Source organism: Lithobates pipiens, unplaced genomic scaffold (assembly GCF_037356315.1).
Source record: "Lithobates pipiens isolate NorthernLeopardFrog02 unplaced genomic scaffold, aLitPip1_a1.2 Scaffold_22, whole genome shotgun sequence".
NCBI classification, from domain to species: domain Eukaryota; kingdom Metazoa; phylum Chordata; class Amphibia; order Anura; family Ranidae; genus Lithobates; species Lithobates pipiens.
The window spans coordinates 169,412,997-169,428,626 of record NW_027507784.1 but is presented as its reverse complement, the minus strand read 5'-3'; the positions used below and the strand labels follow the sequence as shown (position 1 = coordinate 169,428,626).

Below are 15,630 nucleotides of genomic sequence, written 5' to 3'. Positions count from 1 at the left end.
TGCCGCGCGTGTCGGCTCCCGTGCGCATGCGCGGGAGTGACGTCATCGCGGCCAACAAGATGGATGCGGCGGACTACAGGGGACAGCGGCGACTTCGCTGGCTCCTGTGCCAGGTAAGTGACACATAATGGACTACTATGCGATGCATAGTAGTCCAGTATGCTTTGCCTTTGCAGGGAATGAAAGAGGAAGTAAACTCATCAGGGTTTACTTCCTCTTTAATAAAGGGTAGAGGGTTAGGAGAAAGTTCAGGTACTTTTGGAACTGCAAAAATAGAAAGTCTCTTATAAAAGAAATCCAGAAATGAACCGTTTCACAGCTGGATTCTCACAACCTCTGGATAGACCTCCTCTCACTAGGCCTAGCAGCCGGTAGGGTGTTAAATAAAGCAAAGTCTCTGTCACAGACCTGGATATGAATTACTTGAGAAAAAGTCTCTGCCACAGACTTGAATATGAATTACTTGAGAAAAGTCTCTGCCAAAGACTTGAATGTGAATTACTTGAGCATGACCGAGGGTCATAGACAAATTTAGAGAACAATCATATGGTACCAGTATCTCTTAGCCAGTCCGGCGATACCGTAAGATTGTAAGTCCATGAAGTGTCCTTCAACTGAGCCTCCAGGCCCCTTCAGAGAAACCAGCCTTGTGCATGGATTCCTCCTCAAGAGTCCTCCCATGGATGCTTCTCCAGTTGCTGGGCCTCTCCTTAGATGAGACGGCACCAGACCACCTTTGATTCCTCAAGCCTTGACATCCATTCAGGCCTGTCCCTGCAGTTACTTCGCCTCAGGCTATCCAGCCCCGAGACTTGAAATTGCATGGATCCGCACCCCAGGCCAGGAGGACCAGGACCAAACAGACAGAAAATATCTTCTGGACCAGGAACTCTAAAGCACGTGATCTCAGTACCTTAAATACCACCTCCCAGAGTGCACAGCAGGAGAACACTCCCACTGGGTTAGTTCCGAGAAACGTGGCACTCAATACACCCAACTAGACTGCATTCTAACCACTTACCAGCGGTGACAGCAACACCTGCGGTCAAGGAGAACTCAGTGCAATCCAGTCAGACTGGTACTGAAACCATAATTGAGCAAAATTAGCACTAAAAGACATGTGCACCCAATGCTCTTGGAGTTGCCTGAGGACCCTTGGGACACATGGTGATTATATCCCAGGAGTCTGTGCACAGTACAGGTTACGTCATTCTCACCTAGGTAAGAAAGACTAAGTGCAGGGATGCAAACAGCATAAAATATGCAATTATTGCAAAGGAGGAGGTAAATGTCAGATTGGTGAATGTTCAAAGTGAGGGTGAAGGACTGCTTTGTTTACAATTGATTGTTTGGAGTATCATACAGTGAAGCCAGGAAGGAGGTTTGGTTTTATCCAGATCGAGGTTTGGCTTCTGTTCTCCAGATCGAGGCTTGGCTTCTGTTCTCCAGATCGAGGCTTGGCTTCTGTTCTCCAGATCGAGGCTTGGCTTCTGTTCTCCAGATCGAGGCTTGGCTTCTGCTCTCCAGATCGAGGCTTGGCCTCTGCAGAGGTCTATACCCTGGAGCCGACTGAGATTGAAGCTGAAAAGGGTGATGAACCTGCTTGTTTTTTCCCTGATCTCTGTGCAGTGAGGAACAGAGGAGCCTGCAAGTAGGAGAGGTGCTTTGTTGGCTAGACTATTTTAAGCAGTGACTAGTATATTCACCACACCAGGTGGACCTGTTGTATTTATTTATATATGTGGTTTAATAAGGCATTTGCAACACATCTCTGGCAGTTAATGTAGTCAGAAGCCTTGCACCAAATTCATGAGAACTCAGCAACGTTTTTGTTGTTAGTAGCGATGCATGCAACAAATTGAAAGTAGTTCCTATCTGCAACACTTTTAGTGTATGGTGCTGTTGTTGCTACACCTCCATATCGGTGATAATAAAGTAGAGGCAAATAAGTCCTCTTCCAAGTTGTAGTAAATTGTTGATTGTGTTGCATCTGTAACCTCTTCCCGCCGGCCACAGGCATATATGCGGCTTCTCAGCGGATGGGCTGCCGTGGTATTTTTATCATTCCATGAATGAAGGATACGGGTGTGCAGGCAAAGCCACACACAGCCTTGCCAATTTCAATTTTGACAGGAGGGGAACCTCAAGATTCTGTATGTGGGGGGCTGATTTGGGGGTGGCTGGCTGTCTGTGTTTCATCCTAAATATGGGTGTAATGTGAATCCTGTCTTCTTGCACATGGACGTAATCATTTACAGATTTTTATACTAGAACCTTGTTGACCGATCCTGAGTAAAATGTTCCCATAAATGTGCATATGTGTATACATTTGTAAAATTTTTCATCTTCCAGTGTGGCAATATACACGCATATTACTGCACTCAAACTTTCTATTTTTATTTTGTAAAGGCACACATTATTATTTTTTTATTATTAATATAACAAAAGTTATACTTGCCTGCTCTGTGCAATGGTTTTGCACAGAGCAGCCCCGATCCTCCTCTTCACAGACCCCTGCTGATGCTCTGGGGCCCCCCTCTTCCCCTGCCGAGTGCCCCATAACAAGCCGCTTGCTATGGGGGCACTCGTGCATGCTCGCCCTTGAGCAGGCTCTGTGTGTCTTTAGCACAGTGTGGCTCGGCCCTGACCCTCCCACTCCCTCCTTAGGGCCGGTTCACACTGCAGGCGAGGTGAGGCGACTCCGACTTGCCTCGCCGCGGCCTCAGCGGCGACTTGCAAATGACTTCTGTATAGAAGTCAATGCAAGTCGCCCCGAGGTCGCCCAAAAGTAGTACAGGAACCTTTTTTCTGAGTTGGAGCGACTCGAGTCGCTCCTCTCAGAACGGTTCCATTGTACAGAACGGGGGCGACTTGCGAGAGCGAGGCGAGGCGAGTCGTGTCGCCTCGCATCGCCCGTGGTGTGAACCGGCTCTTACTGGCTGTGATTGACAGCAGCAGGAGCCAATGGTTCCCACTACTGTGTCACACCCAATGAGGAGAAAGAGAGCCGAGAGATCCTTGGATCTCGTGCACATCGCAGGATCGAGATGGCGCTTAAGTAAGCATAAGGGGGGTCTGCGGGGAAGCTGCTTGCAGAATGTTTTTTACCTTCATGCACAAAATGCATGAAGGTAAAAAAAAAAAAATTCTGCCTTTTAGAACCACTTTAGGTTCTTGAACTGATAGTTTATACATTTACATCACAGGAGAGATGCTTGGGACAGTTCTGTCAAATTTGTGACAGATTTATTCACCGGCACAAACATGAATCTGTCACAGGTTCCTCCATTTGTCACACTACTGCAAGGCAGAGTTCTTAACAGTATCTATGACCCTCTTTGTGAATTCCAGGGTGGCAGCAGGGCAGCCGGGCTGCAGTGTTGTGAACTTTAAAATGTAAGGCAGGCCATAGATCATGCAATTTTCCACCACTAATGGAAGGAAAGAAAATAGCTTGATTCCCTCATCAACGCAGTCGGGGTTGATGGAGGGAGGGAGAGAGAGGCGCCAGGCAACCAAAAGTGTAGCACAGTTTAATGAGTATGTATAAAAAACAATAACAGATTCAATTTGCAGGATAACCCCTAGTGACGGTCTGTGCCCGGGTGGACTATGCAAAGGACCCCGCATGGGATTGGGTAGTGGTCCTTGCTACAGCGGCGGCTCTGTTGAGACAGGAGAGAGGATGCTGGAACCATGAGCTGTAGGGAGCCAAATGGCACCTGTCAAACCACGAGTGGAGTCAACCAATCGGAATGCATTTCAGAGGCTAGTCACGTCTCCTTCCTGAGGGTTGATAGGGGGGAATCCCACCGCAGCACTATTGTGTTCACACAATGATTGATGTTGCCAGCTACAGCCGGCGGCTCTAATCATTCAGGAAACACTTAACAGGCTGGTTGTACACAAGTTGAACGATACACAACTATGTACAACTAGGGTGCCCGTACATAAACTGAAGTTCAACCAATCCCTGCTGAACCGGCCAAATTTCGATCCATGTATGGCCAGCTTAATGTACCAGGAGTAGCATGATTTTATACGCAGAGTTAAAGGGACTACAAACCCTTGTGTTTTTTCACCTTAATGCATCCTATACATTAAGGTGAAAAAACTTCTGACACTGACCGGCCTCCTAGCCCCCGCCCCCCCCCCGTTTTACTCACCTGTTCGTTCCCTCGGCTGAGACACTCTCTGCCCGGGGTTCTCGGCTCTTGATTGGATAGATTGATAGCAGCGCAGCCATTGGCTTCCGCTGCTGTCAATCAAATCCAATGATGTGGGATACTATGCATACTAGCTGATTATACCTTGTCTTGCAGGGTTTTTTTTTCTAGGGTTTACAACCACTTTAATGAAAGCTACAGAATTCAAAACATTGAAAATCACTTTTTATTTTACAGTGGTTATACTTCAACACAATTGAATGATTGAGTTTACATATACCTGTAGTGATGTGATGGTTGCTCTGTCTGTATAAATACTAAGGTGTCCGTTTATGAAGCAGTGATCAGTGGAGATCCAGAGAATCGCCGCTGATCACAGCCCATAAACAGTTTATAAACCAGAGATAATCGGGGGAGAAGTGTTTGAACTTGTTCTCCCGCCGATTATCTCCGCACACTGAGAATCCTCATTGAATGACACAGTAACGGCCAGTTTATGAAGCTGGGATCTCAGCGCTTCACTGGCGATCTGTGTCAGAATTCACACTCCCCGATTCACCAGCTCAGAGGTGGAGAATCGGGGAGTGAAGAGAGAATGTGGGGGGATCTGAGGAGGAAAGAGGAAGATAATTAACTTCCTTATGCCTCGTTCAGACCCCCCCAACACTGTAACCATGTCCCCCTGTCATATTTATGTGTGTGTGTATATACATGTATATATAATGTCTGTGTGTGTATATATTATGTAGCGGGGCGCTTTATTTTACTAACATTAATCACACCGTGTGTCAGTGTATTGAGCTGTGATAATTTATCACTGCTTAATAAATTGACATTTCTGTGTATCGGTGAATTTCTGGTACTGTAATCTCGTAAAGTCTCACGAGATTCCAGTATTAGGGGCCGTTCTCCAGAGTTAGAAGCGTTTGTAGATCACTTCACTTCTCCAAGGGTGAAGCAATCTACTCCGCTTTATAAACTGGCATACAGAGGAGAAAGATCTCCTCTGTGAATGCCGGAGAATGAAGCAGTGAATAGATTTCACTGCTTCATAAAAGAACACCTGAGTGTATATACTGGTCTGTGATGCAGTTGTGTTTTTGTTTTTTTCCCCCTTTTCAATTATGGCTGTTGTGCCCTCTGCACTGATGAGATCATCATGCCTGTTGTAAGGCATCATTGTGTAGGCCCCCTAGAAAAGCACATGGACATAGAAAAAAGTTGGTCTCTATTCGCAGGACACAGCATTACCTCACTGAAACCTGCAATGAGGGTTGTACAATGTTTTAATGTTCCTATTTAGAGAATACATAACGTTTGATGCTTTATAATGTCAGTTTTAACTCAGATATTATTGCTCCTAAAGCAGGGCTTGACAAACCCCAGGCGCCAGGTCGCCAATGCGACCTGGCGCCTAAGCTGCCACCAGCCCACTCACTATCGATGCCCCAGACATGCAGCAGCATTAACACTGACTGCCGTCCTCCTCCCTCCTTCACACTCTGCAGCGCCGCGCTGTGTGTGAAACTGACACGCAATGGAGAGAGGAGGATCTGTCAGCCTGATGTCGGGGTGGGCGGGACCCGGCTGGGGTGGGGGCGGGACCCAGCAAGCTATCAAACACCAGCCAATGGGATCTGGGCGGGCCGCTACGTGTATGTGGCCCGCCCCTTTTCTTAAGCAGCCCAATCGTTGGCTGGTGTTTGATAGCTGCTGAGTCCCGCCCACCCCGGCCGGGTCCCGCCCACCCCGACATCAGGCTGGAATCTGACATATCCACCTCTCTGTTACTTGTCAGTTTCACACCCGGCAGGGTCCCGCCAGCTCCTCTGTTACATTTCAGTAACAGAGTGCTCCGTGTGAAACCTGCCAGTGCCAATCAGTGCCACCGCCAATCAGTGCCACCTGCCACCAATCAGTGCCACCTGCTAGTGCCAACCAGTGCCACCTCCAATCAATACCACCTGCAACCAACCAGTGCCATCTGCCACCGCTAATCAGTGCCAGCGCCAACCAGTGCCACCTGCCAGCGCCAACCAGTGCCGCCTGCCAGCGCCAGTGCCACCGCCAATCAGTGCCACCTGCTAGTGCCAACCAGTGCCAACGCCAATCAATACCACCTGCCACCACCAACCAGTGCCACCTGCCACCAACCAGTGCCACCGCCAATCAGTGCTACCTGCCACTGCCAATCAGTGCCACCTGCCACTGCCAATCAGTGCCAGTGCCAACCAGTGCCACCTGCCAGTGCCAACCAGTGGCACCTGCCAGTGCCACCACCAATCAGTGCCACCTGCCAGCGGCAACCAGTGCCATCTGCCACCGCCAATCAGTGCCACCGCCAATCAGTGCCACCTGCCACCACAAATCAGTGCCACCTGCTAGTGCCAACCAGTGCCACCGCCAATCAATACCACCTGCAACCACCACCCAGTGCCAGTGCCACCTGCCAGTGCCACCGCCAACCAGTGCCACCTGCCACCGCCAACCAGTGCCACCTGCCACCGCCAACCAGTGCCACCTGCCAGTGCCAACCAGTGCCACCTGCCACCACCTACCAATGCCACCACCAACCAGTGCCACCTGCCAATGCCAACCAGTGCCACTGGCAATCAGTGCCACCTGCCACTACCAATCAGTGCCACCTGCCAGTGCCACCGCCAATCAGTGCCACCGCCAACTAATGCCACCTGCCAACACCAACCAGTGCCACCGCCAATCAGTGCCATCTGCCAGTGACAACTAGTGCCATCGCCAACCAGGGCCTCCTGCCATCACCAGGGCCGCCTGCCAGTGCCAATAGTGCCACCTGCCAGTGCCAATAGTGCCACCTGCCAGTGCCAATAGTGCCACCTGCCAGTGCCAATAGTGCCACCTGCCAGTGCCAAACCAGTGCCACCTGCCAGTGCCAAACCAGTGTCACCTGCCAGTGCCAAACCAGTGTCACCTGCCAGTGCCAAACCAGTGTCACCTGCCAGTGCCAAACCAGTGTCACCTGCCAGTGCCAAACCAGTGTCACCTGCCAGTGCCAAACCAGTGTCACCTGCCAGTGCCAAACCAGTGTCACCTGCCAGTTTCAAACCAGTGTCACCTGCCAGTTTCAAACCAGTGTCACCTGCCAGTTTCAAACCAGTGTCACCTGCCAATGCCAACTAGTGTCACCTGCCAATGCCAACTAGTGTCACCTGCTGATGCCATCTGGCAGTTCCACGTGCCTTCCAGTGGCAACCAGTGCCACCTGCCAGTGCCAGCCAGTTCCATCTGTTGCCAGCCTTACTCTTTCTGGTCAGCCCATACCCCTGATGTAACAGCGTTTCAATGGAGTTATTGACTGGGTGCTCCATTGTGAGTTAGGGATAGGGGGTGAAAATGAGTGGCCTTACCCCGGGAGCTGAAAAAAAAAACTGGCTCCTAACTTTTTTAACTGGCTCCTAAATAAAAAGCAAATTTGTCAACCCCTGTCCTAAAGTATAAGTTCACTTTCAGAACATGTTACATGTTCAAGCTCCTGCAGCTTTCTCCCCTTCACTATTTGTGACAAAGGGCGGAGGGATGTTCTCTGCACACCCGCTGTCACGATTTTCACAGTTTCCTGTAAATGAATGCCTAGATCAGTGATGGCGAACCTTGGCACCCCAGATGTTTTGGAACTACATTTCCCATGATGCTCAACTACACTGCAGAGTGCATGAGCATCATGGGAAATGTAGTTCCGAAACATCTGGGGTGCCAAGGTTCGCCATCACTGGCCTAGATGTTCCGTTAGCAACTGCAACTTACTGTATGGCTTGTAGTTCTCAATAAACTACCAGTGTGTTGGACAGCGCTCTGGTAGTCCATTGATTCTTCCTGCTTTTAGGTAAGGGCCTGCCCAAACGAGGTTTCTTTATCATACATCATGGGACACAGAGCCTTAAAGAGGGATTCCACCTACAAAAAAAATATTAAAAGCCAGCAGCTATAAATACTACAGCTGCTGACTTTTAATAAATGGACACTCGCCTGTCCCGGGTTCCAGCGAGGCCGATCGATCGCTCGGCTCTCGGCTGCTGCCGCCACCATTCTAGGTGAGGGAATCAGGAAGTGAAGCGAATCGGCTTCACTTCCCGGCTCCCTACTGCTCATGTGCGAGTCGCGCAGCGGAATAGGAATTGTCCGCGCTGTCTCTGAGACCCGTGTGTGTCCCAGCAGACAGCGCGGCAGGACAGGAAATGGCGTAGACTCCCACGGGAGTCTATGCCCGGAAGTGGGTGTAAATACCTGTCTTTGACAGGTATCTCCACCCCCCTCCCCCCTGAAAGGTGCCAATTGTGACACCGGACGGGGGGAGGGTTCTGATCAGCGGAAGTTCCACTTCAGGGTGGAACCCCGCTTTAAGTAATTACTTAATGGGTTATAGGCCACATTCAGGTGATGGACACTGTGGTATACCCGATCCAGGAAGTTCACTCCCTATATAACCCCTCCTCCGTCCAGGAGCATAGAATTTTTTGTTGCCAGTGTCTAAGGTGTTGGTCACAAGTGAATATGTGCTCTGAGGAGCTCCAGGAGGCATCCATGCTGGATTTAATTAGCCTCCATAAACCAGATCCATTAAAAGTGCCACTGAGGCCAAAGTGGATGGTGCCTTGGCCTGGTATCCGAAGCACAAGGTTTTGCCTGTAACGCCTCTTTGTAGGGCTGGACCCTAGGACCCAGGGCTTCGGTCTTGCTACATTACCTAAAGCTTTCCTGGTGGGGTGCGGGTGTGGAATCCCATTTTCAAGGGACCCGGTCCTTGAAGGTTTGTTAAACGCAGCCTGCCGTGATGGGTGCAGGTTGGATTGTCTGTTAATTCAGCAAATGCTGCAGTGGGGATAAGGTAAGGGAAGAAACGTAGGTACTAAAGACACCTATGTATTCTTCAAGGGGAAAAAATGTTGTCATGCCTTAATTCTCCACTAGGGGAAGTCTATGCACATACCTTAACCCTTTCATGACTAAGCCTATTTTTGGAATTTGGTGTTTACAAGTTAAAATCCATATTTTTTGCTAGAAAATTACTTGGAACCCCCAAACATTATGTATATTTTTTTAGCAGAGACTCTAGAGAATAAAACGGCGATTGTTGCAATATTTTATGTCACATGGTATTTGCGCAGCAGTGTTTTAAACGCAACTTTTTGGGAAAAGGGACACTTTCATGAATTAAAAAAAAAAAAAAAACAGTAAAATTAGCCCAATTTTTTTGCGTAATGTGAAAGATAATGTTACGCCGAGTAAATACATACCAAACATGTCACACTTTATAATTGCGCGCACTTGTGGATTGACGAGAAAGTACGGTACCTAAAAATCTCAATAGGCGACGCTTTAATTTTTTTTTTACTGTTACCAGGTTAGCATTACAGAGGAGGTCTAGTGCTAGAATTATTGCTCTCGCTCTGACGATCGCGGCGATACCTCACATGTGTGATTTGAACACCGTTTACATACGCGGGCACGACTTCCGTATGCGTTTTCTTTGCTTCGCGAGCTCGCGGGGACGGCGGGCGCTTTAAAAAAAATATATTTTTTTATTTTAAAATGACTAAATTGTTTTTTAAAAAATAAATAAAAATGTGATCACTTTTATTGCTGTCACAAGGAATGTAAACATCCCTTGTGACAGTAGTAGGTGGTGACAGGTACTCTTTACCCCCCACCCCTCCTTTACACTTCAATGTATTCAGATCGCCGAAAACGGCGATTCTGAATACTGTATATCTTTTTAAAACCGGCGCCATTGGCAGCCGAGTAAACGGGAAGTGATGTCATGACGTCGCTTCCATGTTTACTATGAGGAGACTGGAACGAAGCCGATTACGGCTTCGTTCCAGTTCCTCCCCAGCAGCCGGAGGCAGCGGAATTTGAATCGGTGCTCCTGATCAAGCGGGAGCACCGGTAACAGCGGCGGGAGGCATAACAGCCGAGCAGCTTTTAGCCGCATCGGTTGTTATGCCTGGATAGCCAATAGCCTGCTGAAAAAAACGGTACCGGGATGATGCCTGCAGGTGCGGGCATCATCCCGGTATACCCCCCGGAAGCCGAGTACGCACATCTGCGTACGCTCGGCGGGAAGGGGTTAATCTGTTGTCTTCACTGTTAAGCTCAGTCAGTCTGTGTGGAAGCAGAAGCATGTGCAGGGGGATTTTTCTCAGGTAAAATAAATCTGCCAAATGCTTTCTTCCCCACCCAGGGACTGGAGGGTTAGGAGAACATCAGCAGGTGTACCCCCCTTACATTACCCCGAAGTCCCCGTGTCATTGGTACTGCTATATATTGTACTTTTGTTTTTTGCCTGCTGCTAACAGGGCTCTGCCTCACAGGGACACAGGAGCTGTGGGACACGTGAGTGTTGCAGCCTGGCATTTCCTGATACAGGAAGGACACTTTTTTTCCCAGCACTAGGCTGAACTTTATAGTGACTTTTACTGTCATGACTATATTCAGCGATCAAGTGCAATTGTATAGTGCCTCTGTTTTTATGCTTAGGAATATGCCTGCCAAAAAAGACACCACAAAGACCAAAAAGGTACTAAAGGTTTCACCCCCATGCGCTAGGATCTCGAGTCGCATTTCCACATTGTCATCCTCTCCTGAATTACCAATTATGGCAAGCCAGGGTGAGCCAATGGAACAAATTGGTGCAACTGCTCACATCTCAGCTCCTGTATACGTGACTGAAGATGTCCTTTCCTCCACCCTGCAGGGTCTGGAAAGAAGATTAGCGGCTTTTATCACATCCTCCATTCAAATAGATAGGAAGCATGCTGGATCCCCCTCCCCCACTTCAGAACAAGCAAGGGGAACAGTGGGCACAGGATGAGGTGTTAACCTCAGGTGATCAGGAGGAAAAACAAACCAATGATTGCTCTGTGGAGGAAACAACGGTAGATGAACCTTTTTCAGTCTCACAATCTGAGAAATTTCTGATACAAGCTCTTACGGAGATGGTTCGTTCCACTTTCATGCTACCCCTAACGGAGTCTCCTGAAAGCTCAGTTTCTTCCTTGGGTTCCTTAAAACCTTCTCAGCCTTTGCATGCATTTCCTGTCCATGTATTACTAGAACAGCCTATTTTTGCTGAATGGGATCACCCGGATAAGCATTTTCTCCTTCCTAAGAAATTTTCAGTTCTATATCCCATGGAGGAGAAATTCACCAAGAGATGGAAAGTACCAGCAGTTGATGCTGTGATTTCCAGTGTGAATAAAAGCCTAACTTGTCCTGTAGACAATGCACAACTGCTTAAGGATCCAACAGATAAGTTAGAATCCCTGTCAAAATCGACTTTTTCCTTGGCAGGTGCCATTACTCAGCCTGCAGTCGCTGCAATAGGCATCTGTCAATCCCTAAGGGACCAATTTAGACAGGCCCTTAAAGAGGTCCCTGCACAACTAGCCAGGGAATTGGCTGAACTACCAAAAGCATTATGCTTTGGCATAGATGCCATTAAAGATTCTATTCACCAGCCATCCCGCCTTACAGTTATGCTTGTACATATGCGTAGAATCCTGTGCTTAAAAAAATTGGTCAGCCGAAGCACCATGTAAAAATCTCCTAACTGGGTTCCCTTTTCATGGGGAGCGGCTATTTGGAGAAGATTTGGACAAATATATCCAAACGATTTCTAGTGGGTAAAAGCACTCTTGCCAGTCAAAAGAAAGTATAAACGCCCTTCATTTAAATGGGCTCTTTACCCTGCGCAAGGGGCTTCTGCCTCTAGGCAGTGGCGACGGCCTCTGCTGTCAGACTCTAGAGGAAAACCTCAGGGTCAGACCCAGGCTCAAAAGAAGTCCTGGGGTCAGAAAGCCTCATCATGAAAAGGCAACCCCCCTTACCAAGGTGGGGGGAAAGACTTATGCAGTTTTCAGAAGTCTGGCAATAGGAAATTCAGGACAGATGGGTCATCTCCACGATAACGCTGGGGTACAAGCTGGAATTTTAGGGACGTTCCACCATCTTCCTGAGGTCAAGCGTTTCCAAAGATCCAGAGAAAAGACAATCTCTGTTTCAGGCACTAGACCGTTTTAATATCTCAAGGGGTGATCCTACAGATCCCCACAAAAGAGCAAGGTTTGGGGTTTTATTCAAATCTTTTTATGGTACCAAAACCAAATGGAGATGTCAGACCCATTCTAGAGCTAAAAAAAATCAAAATCAGTTCCTGAAGATCCGCTCCTTTCCCATGGAGACGATCAGGTCAGTAGTTTCTACCCTTCTAGGAGGAGAACTTCTGGCATTGATCGACATCAGGGATGCATATCTGTATGTTCCTATATTTTCCGCTCACCAAAAGTTTTTGCGGTTCGAGTTAGAACAGCAGCATTTCCAGTTTGTAGCCCTGCCCTTTGGGCTAGCCACAGCACCCCAGGTGTTCACCAAAGTGCTGGCCCCTACCTCTAGCCAGGTTAAGGGCACAGGCCACAGGGCATAACAGTCGTAGCGTACCTAGACGATCTATTGCTAATAGACCAGTTGGTGGCTCGTTTGGAGCAAATTGTACGCATTACAACCAGTTACCTGTAAAGTTTGGGTTGGATTCTCAACCTAGAGAAATTTTCCTTAATACCACTAAAAAGGCTGGAGTACTTGGGTCTGATCATAGACACAGCCCAGAAAAAGGTGTTCTTGCTTCAGGCAAAGATCAACTCCATAAGAGAACTGGTGCAGAGGGTCAGGCTAAAAGGCGATCCCTCCATTCGCCTTTGCATGAGGTTGCTAGGAACCATGGTGGCTTCATTCAAAGCGGTTCCCTATGCCAAGTTCCATTCAAGACTGTTGCAAAACAGTATCCTGTCTGCTTGGAACAAAACGATTCAAGCTTTAGACTTGACAATGCTGCTGTCCCCAGGGGTGTCCCAAAGCCTCAGTTGGTGGTTACTAACTCAGAATCTGCTGAAAGGAAAATCCTTCAGACCAGTTATCTGGAAAGTGGTAGCTACAGATCCCAGCCTTTAAGGCTGGGGAGCAGTACTCGAAAAGACAACTGTCCAGGGACAGTGGTCAAGAGCCAAAAGAACCTTGACCATCAATATCCTAGAGATTTGGGCAGTGCATCTGGCTCTAAAGGCCTGGACTTTTAGGTTACGGGATTGTCCTGTCAGGATCCAATCCAACATGGCCACAGCTGTGGCCTATAGCAATCACCAAGGGGACACCAAGAGTCTCTCAGCGCAGCTGGCTTTTAGGAAAAAACTCAAGACCTTCCTCTTCTAGCTGATGATCAAAGCTCGTCACAGCGCCTTGAGGCGATTCAGTTTGCGTTGTGCGCTATACAAATATTTCATTCATTCAGAGAGAGGTGAACCATATTCTAACTTGCTCAGAAAGGAATGTATTGTGCCTATTGGCAGTCTTCATTCAGGGAGTAGAGAATTGGCAAGCGGACTACTTGAGTCGCCAGCAGTTATTCCCAGGGGAATGGTCTCTTCACCCTGACATTTTTCGGACTGTTTGCCAAAGATGGGGGACTCTGGATGTAGATCTTCTATCTTCAGATTCAACATGAAGTTAGTTAACTTTGTGGCCAGAACAAGGGATCTACTCGCATACGGAACAGATACGTTGGTGACCCAGTTGGATCAGTTTTCACTAATCTATGCATTTCCCCCTATTCAGTTTCTGCCTCAACTTCTTTGCAGGATCAAGCTGGAAAGAAAGCTGGTAATTCTGGTAGCACCAGCATGTCCCAGAGGTCATGGTATGCAGAAATCATAAAAATGGCAGTGGAGGGCCCATGGTCCCTTCCACTACGGCCAGATCTGCTCTCACAGGGACCGATATTCCATTCTATCTTACGGTCTCAAAATTTAATGGCTTGGCTATTGAAACACACATTCTGAAGAAACATGGGCTTTCCGGGTCAGTTATCTCTACCCTTGGGACTTGAACTTAGTTTTGTTTGTGTTACAAAAACAGCCATTTTAACCGATACAGCATATTCCCTTAGTTCTTCTGACAAGGAAGTTTGTATTTTTGGTTGCTATATCCTCAGCAAGGAGGGTTTTTTGGTATTGACTGCTCTTTCTTGTAAAGAATCATATTTGAGTTTTCATGAGGACAGAGTGGTGTTACGCCCTCGTCCAGACTTTTTGCCAAAAGTCATTTCAGGTTTTCACCTGAACCAAGCTATTGTCCTGCCATTGTTTTTTCCAAAACCATGTTCCAGGGAAGAAAAGTCACTACATTGTCTTGATGTGGTGAGAGCAGTGAAAATCTATTTAAAGGCAACTGCTCAGATTAGTAAGACTGATGTCTCATTTATTCTGCCAGAGGGTCCTAAGAAAGGACAGGCAGCATCAAAATCCACTGTCGCTAAGTGGATTTGGCAAGTTATAATTCAAACTTATAATTTAAGGCATGGGTCTTCAAACTATGGCCCTCCAGTTGTTCAGGAACTACAATTTCCATCATACCTAGTCATGTCTGTGAATGTCAGAGTTTTACAATGCCTCGTGGGATGTGTAGTTTCGCAACAGCTGGAGGGCCGTAGTTTGAGAATCCCTGATTTAAGGGGTTATATTCGCTCTTTTCAAGTTAAGGTGCCATCTACCAGGGCAGTTAGTGCTTCTTGGGCAGTGTGTCATCAGGCCTCCATGGCTCAGATCTGTAAGGCCGCAACTTGGTCTTCAGTGCATACATTCACAAAATGTTATCAGGTGGATGTAAGGAGGTATGAGGATATCGCATTCGGGCGCAGTGTGCTGCAAGCAGCAGTATAGGTCCTCAAGTCTGGGGGTACCCTCCAGGTTGTGTCTCCCTCCCCTTAAGTAGCATTGCTATGGGACGTCCCATTAAGTACTTAATTACTTAATGTTGTGTCCCATGATGTACGATAAAGAAGAAAATAGGATTTTTATAACAGCTTACCTGTAAAATCCTTTTCTTGGAGTACATCATGGAACACAGAGGTCCCTACCCTCTTTTTTGGGATTTCACGTATATTACTTTGCTACAAAAACTGATGTGCTCCTGGAAGGAGGAGGGGTTATATAGGGAGTAAACTTCCTGAATTGGGTATACCAGTGTCCGTCACCTGAATGTGGCCTATAACCCATTAAGTAATTACTTAAGGCTCTGTGCTATGTCCCATGATGTACTCCAAGAAAAGGATTTTACAGGTAAGCTGATATAAAAATCCTAGTTTTGGGCCAAACAAGGTTTTGGCGGCTACGCTGAGAGTCTGAAGGAAACTGGTTGCACCTGGAAACTGCTGATTGCAGGTGCAATGTTCTGCAGGCTCCAGGAAAAAAAATGCACATTTTTTTACCTGCAAAAAAATTTACATATATTATCTTTTTTTGAGAAGGTGAACGTATCCTTTAAAGCGTTGATCCGAGCGGAGGGAAAAAAATAAGTCAGCAGCTACAAATACTGTAGCTGCTGACTTTTAATATATGGACACTTACCTGTCCAGGGAGCCTGCAATGTCAGCACCCCA

The 15,630-nt window shown here is 47.6% G+C and overlaps 1 protein-coding gene across 1 annotated transcript in view; it reads left to right on the top strand.

Moving 5' to 3' along the window:
* Nucleotides 1–1,524: 1,524 nt before the first annotated feature.
* The window catches only part of STRADB (STE20 related adaptor beta), a gene marked incomplete in the record, with an annotated part of 92,247 nt that continues 78,141 nt past the window's right edge, over nucleotides 1,525–15,630 (top strand). Inside the window, 1 exon segment of the mRNA XM_077448616.1 lies at nucleotides 1,525–1,590.